At 48.0% G+C, this 6,367-nt stretch overlaps 1 pseudogene; it reads right to left on the reverse strand.

The window, feature by feature from the left end:
• Positions 1–2,062: 2,062 nt before the first annotated feature.
• LOC107531018 (large ribosomal subunit protein eL14 pseudogene) lies at positions 2,063–6,073 on the reverse strand (annotated as a pseudogene).
• Positions 6,074–6,367: the final 294 nt, after the last annotated feature.

Below are 6,367 nucleotides of genomic sequence, written 5' to 3' on the forward strand. Positions count from 1 at the left end.
ATTTGGCCTCTCCTTTCCCAAGGTCCACCTTCGATCTCAAAGCATTCAGATGTCTAATTTCTTCTTGGTTTACAGATGCAAATGTGCAGCCAATACTGTTTTGGACTTTTCAGGTGCAGTCAGTGTCGTCCGTGGGGCTGTCAGCTACAGAGCTCTGTGCTCTTGAGGATGTTAGAATTCTCTTCTCAAGGGCTCTGTTTGAAGCCCATGGCCAGCCTCTGGGAGACGGGCTAATAGTTTTGTGGCCAGACAGCCCTGGGTTCAGTCAGGCTGCCATTTGCTGCCTGTGTGGTATCAGGCAAGAGAGGAAGCCCAGCTGGTAAGACACGGGGTCAGTGTTGAACCCAGGAGCTGCACCCCAGAGCCCCTGCTTTTCGCCACTGTCCTGACTAAGGATGGACGGACCTGCAGTGCTCAGCACAGTCCGCGGCTGCTCATAAAATGGTATGAAGATGATTATCCCACAGATGAGATGACGAAGGCAATAATGACGATAATGATGGCAATGGGCCGAGAGACCAAGATTCAGGCATCTAGATAACAGAGCAGGAGGCCAACTGAAATTCCACAGATTCCTCCCCAAGGCTCCTCCTGATGGGAAAAAAAAGACAAAAAGCCAAAAACCAAAAATCCCTGGGTTCCTGGAATGAGCACTGGTCTTGGAGTTCGAAGGCCTCACCCTCATGAGATGCCGACTTTGGGTGAGTTCGTTTATCTGAGCCTTGGTGTGCTCATCTGTACAATGGGCGGAAACGTCAGGGTTACACGAAAAGAGGTCCTGGGGTCAAGTGCTTAGCGCCGTGCCTGGCGTGGGGGGGCACAGCAGAGCTCTGACGGTTAGAGCAAGGCCGCGTCTTGGGAGAGGACTGAAGGGAGAGTCTGGGGAGCAGCAGTGCATGCAGCGCCCACAGGAGTGCCTTCAGGGAGCAGGTCAGGGTAACTTGCAAGAACCCCTGGGACCCGCGGACAGGGCCGTGTTGGCTCTTGTGATGGGGACTTGCTGTTTCCTTGAGCTTGCAGCGCCATTTCCCTGCATTCCAGGCCTCAGTAACCTGAAAGTAATGCCGGGGGGCTGGGGCTTTACTCCGTATTGCTCATGATGCACTAAAACAGTGCCTCGCCCACACCAAACATTCAATAAATATTGTTGAAAAACTGAACCTTATCAAGAGCCAGGACCGAACATGGCAGGAACAAGCACTCATTAGTTGCCATGGGGCCTTAAAGTATGTCCTTTCTCTGCTCTGTGGCTTTGGAAAAACCAGCCCAATGGACTCCACCCACCGAGCCTGTCAATCAAACCGGCTCTGCTCCACCGGGCTGGGATAATTCCATGGACTCTTACTGGATCTTTGGGATGTAAGAGCTGTGAAATTAATTTGAAAAGAACAACGTAAGGAGGATTAGCTAGTCCTAGTGTTTGTAGTAGAAACTATTCCTAAAAACTGTGCAGTATATTTTTTTTTTCTCTTAGAAATTTAAAATTTAAAAACACCTTTCCAAATAAACTCTTGGAGTAAGAAGTCAAAACTGACGTAATATAATCCACTGTAGATTAATGCGCCATGAGCCGGAGCCTATGGGGTGTGGCTAAATTAGGACGCAGGCAACAATTTACAGCCGTGATGGATTTACAAAAACATAAGATTGGAAATACACATTCTGAACATTCAACTCAAGAAGCTGAAAACAAACACCACCAGCAATACCCACATTCACACACACACACACACACACACACGGGAGAAAACAATTTTCAACTGAATTTTTTCATGGAAAAGTCTCAAGATAGTGAGACACAGCTATACCAAGAGATTTCCTAAACGTGTTCACCAATTTGTACATTTTCCACTAATCAATGATTTGTAATTATATATTGCCCTATGCAGAGTGTGAAGCTTTCCAAAAGATAGAGTCTTTCTATACCAGCCAGCCTCGCTTTATTTTATCTAGGCTGTTTTTGGGAAAATGCTGATTGAAGAGGATGACCAGGGCTGTGGAGAGAGTGGGGGGCTCACCCTTGACCAGGCGAGGAGGCATTTGCCAGGCGATGCGGTTTGCACTATGTGGTGTGGGCACATACGAGGACACGGAGACCTGTGGGGAAGAGGGACCCTCAGCCAGCAGCCGGGATTTTCAGGGACGAGGCTTCCTTGTCTCCTTCTATTTCATAATTAATCTGATGACTCATAGGAGACCAGACTCCCAGCTCCCCGAGGACATCATCTAAACAGGATGTTGGTGATTGAAGACCAGTGGGAAACCCTATCTGGTTACAGCGAAGGTCTCAAACACGGCTTCTTTAAGTGGGACCTGACTCTGGCTCCTGTTCACAACAGCCACTCAGAGAACAGGGTCAAACACCCTCTGATGTTTTCACTATACTCTGGATAGTGCCTGTACCTCCCTCCTGCCAGGAGGAAGGGCCAGGAAACGGGGAGCTTTCCAAGCCAGAGTCTTCAACCCGTTTGTGGGGCTGCGGGACCACACACGCCATGGACTGGTGTCAGGGCCTCTGGGTGCCTGTGAGTCTCCCCTTGGATTAGATACACCACCAGGTGTTGGCATCTGTAAACTTATGTGTCCAACAAGGTGTCTACCAACTTATTCAACCTCTTTTTTTTTTCTTTTTTTTAAAGAACTTTACTACTTTTATTATGGCCTCTTATGTTCTCACGTTTTTTGCCAGGTGCCTTGGGAGCAGGTGCTTTCCGGGCTGGAGCTTTCGGACCCTTTTGGGCTTTTGGAGGTGCTGCCTCTGGCCTGCAGGTTTCTGGGCGGGAGCCTCCTTGCCTGCTGAGCTCACCTTTTCTGCTGCACCTTTCGCAGCAGCAGGTGCTTTTTTGGGAGAAGCTTTCAGGAGAGCTGCCTTTTGAAGCTTCCTGACTTTCTTCGCTTTCATGGCTTGGTAACGATCAAAACCTGCCATCTTGGCTTTCTTTTCTCTGGCTTCAATCTTCTTGGCCTGTCTCAGGACTGCTGCCCATTTTGTGTGGATATGTGCCATCTGCCAGACTTGCCGAACATACTTCTGGCGGGCGCCGTGAGGCACTTGGGTGAAGTCAGCGAGCTGCATGCGCTTGAAAGGCACGGCCTGTCTCCTCCCTGAGTGCGAGGCCCATCAGCCAAAGCCCTGTGCTGATCGGTAACATCCACGATCGTGACCGGCTTCCGGGCCTGAGGCCCAAAGGAGGCGCAGGCCACCCGGCCCGCCTCCACGGAACGCCTGGACACCGTGTTGGCGGCGCTCAGCGAGAAGCTCAACCTCTTTTTTTAAAAAAAAATGTATCTTTATTGTTGGAAGTATTACAGATGCCCCCCCTTTCCCCCATTGGTCCCCTCTGCCCCGCGTCCACCCCACCCCTGACCCTCCTCACACTATTGTCTGTGTGCGTGGGTTATGCACTGATGCATGTACAACTTAGTCAACACCTCGAAGCTTTGTTGTCTGTGTTTTTGATCCATAAAATGGGTAAAATGAACCTGTCTTAGTCTGTTCAGGCTGCTATAACAAAATAGCCCAGACTGGGTGGCTTATAAATAGTAGATTTTTTTTCTCACAGTTCTGGAGGCTGGAAAGTCCAATCTTGGGGCTCCAGCATAGTTGGCTGGGGGACCTCTTCTGGTTACTAGATTTCTTTCTTTCTTTCTTTTCTTTTTTTTTCAAATATACCTTTATTGATTTCAGAGGGAGGAAGGGAGAAGGAGAGAGAGAGAAACGTCAGTGATGAGAGAGTCACTGATCGGCTGCCTCCTGCACACCCCGGGGGGTGGAGCCCGCAACCCGGGCATGTGCCCTGACCGGGAATCAAACCCGAGAACTCCTGGATCCTAGGTCGATGCTCAACCGCTGAGCCACGCCCGGCCGGGCGGGTTACTAGATTTCTTGTATCCGTACAACAAGTGGTGGAAGTGGGTCGGTGGAAGGGAAGGGGTTTCTCTGGGGTCTCTTTTGTAAGGGCACTGATCCCATTCATGAGGGCTCCACCCTCAGGACCTAATCACCTCCCACTCACCTCCTAATCTTATCACCTCGGGGGTTTAGGATTTCAACATGTGAATTGGGGAGGACACAACCACTCAGCCCACAGCACTGCCTCTGTGGTCACTTTCCACGAGGAAATTGCATAGGGCATTCAGATGCATGCCTGGTTTATGCCAAAACTCAAACTAAATGGTAGTTCTATGTGACTTACCTCTTTGGCACCAATTTTCTCATTTGCAAAACAAGATAAACGATACCCATCAAATCCTACTTGGGAAGGGAGTTTAAATATATAAGGTTGAGTCATATGAAATCATCGCTATTTGATTACTTTTGACCTATACAAACAGCAACTTGATGTGGGTCGGTTGGATGAAATATGGTACGTCAATTCATACCCATAGAGACTTATAACTAACTGTAAATACGAACTGTTACTTTATTCCCCCCACACTTTCTAGGTCCCCAGTGAAGGCACAGCTCAGAGAAGTGACAAGATGGAATTATGGCTTTTTTCCCTCTCTTTGTTTCCTGTTACGTTCTTCCCTCCTTCTGCCCCAACTTGCCCATAATCATATTTTGCAGGGCTCAGTAGCCAAGCTCCGTTAATCAGAAATAGCCCGTAGAAGATATGCTATTCTCTGTGTTAAGTTGTTAATTGATTTGATAATTGCCTGGGAGACACACACAGGCATACACATACGCAAAACCGATGTCAGGCCACAGGCTCTCTCTTGACAGTAAGATGAAGATGTTCTAGTTATTGGAACTCAGATGTCACCTAGAAGAAAAAGAGAAGGGACCGGGAAAAAAGAGGGGGGTGGAGCCAGTGTGGCGGGGGAGGCAGGCCATCCTTCCTGGTTATCAAGCAAAATGACTCCCCAAATATGACAATAAATCATGGTGGGAATCAATTGGACGGGAGGCCACTGCTCCACGCTGATAATGCATCAATCAATATTTAATGTTTACACTTTAATTAATCCACACACCGGAAGCATTCTTTCAGTGACAGAAACAAAGGGGTGAGAAATAAAACACCTTTCATATCAAGGAGCGGTGAGCGCACTGCCTGTCTGGGTGGCTTTGATTGGACCTGTCATTGATCACCTTGGGCCTCGACAGCCTCCAGGTCGCATTTGGATATAAAGCTAACGTGGGGGAGGGGCCAGAGGTGTCACATCGGAGGGGAAGACTGTGACTTCCTTGGAACTGCCGGGGAATATGGATTCCGGAGAAGGCAGAACAAAGTCAGATAAATATTGGATTCTAAACGTGGGTGACATCTTCTCCCCGGAAAAGACTTCTGTCTGCAGAGCGCGATCTATATATAACTCTGGGGGAGGTAGGGGAGCAGGAAAGGCGTTTTCCCTCTGTTTTGGAGAGTCCAAGTGTCGTCTTGGACACGCAGATCCCAGGACTGGTTCACAGCACTCGTAGCCCATCGGCATGTTTTCCATACTCTGGCCTCCCTCTTAACAAGCATTTAAAAATACCTGCGCCCACATTGACTCTCATCCGCACACAGCTGCACACGAATCTGTGTGAGCTGCGGTTGACTAGTTGACCTCCTACTACGTTTTGTAGACATTTAATCAAACATATATTACATTTGGTTTTGCAGATTTCTTTTGATACTCTCGAGCCAGCGCCGTTTGCTTAGGTCTCAAACATTGTGCAGGCCTTGAGAGGCTCACAGGCTGCAAACAAACGTAAACAAAAAAAGGGTTTCTATTTGAGAACACAGCTCCGTAGACAATGCTGGATTTTGACCCTCAAGAATTGCTAAGCTTTCCTTTTTTGGAGCATAGCAGTGAGGTAAGGATAATAGAGGTAAAAATGTCAAGAGTCTTGGTTTGGGCTCCCCAGAAGTAGGTCCTAAGATAAGAAGTTGAGAGGAAGTGGTTTATAAGTGAGACAGGGAAGGAAAGGCAGCCCCGGAAGGGGAAGCTGTCACTCTGGGAAATGGGACTCAGCAGAAGACTCCATTCAGAGCTAAATCTCCTGGAGGGCGCGGAGGCCCTATTTACGCACCAGCTGTCTGCTGTTAGCCGAGGGCTGCTCCCGGGGGGCCTTGTGGCCCACCATGCCCCCCCCCCCAAGGCCAGGACAGAGCCCCTGGCGGAGAAATCAGGTCTTCCTTCAAGCAGCCTTCAGCCTGCAGTTGAATGGTGATGGGATATGGGTGCACGCCAACTGGGACTGCTCCACCAGGACAAATAAGAAAGGCCTGGCGTTGATTCTGACTATAGGCTTAAAAAAATGAAATAAAATAAAATAAAATAAAATAAAATAAAATAAAATAAAATAAAATAAAATAAAATAAAATAAAATAAAATAAAATAAATAAAATAAAATAAAATAAAATAAAATAAAATAAAA

Source organism: Miniopterus natalensis, chromosome 18 (genome assembly GCF_054644295.1).
Source record: "Miniopterus natalensis isolate mMinNat1 chromosome 18, mMinNat1.hap1, whole genome shotgun sequence".
In the NCBI taxonomy this organism is placed as follows: domain Eukaryota; kingdom Metazoa; phylum Chordata; class Mammalia; order Chiroptera; family Miniopteridae; genus Miniopterus; species Miniopterus natalensis.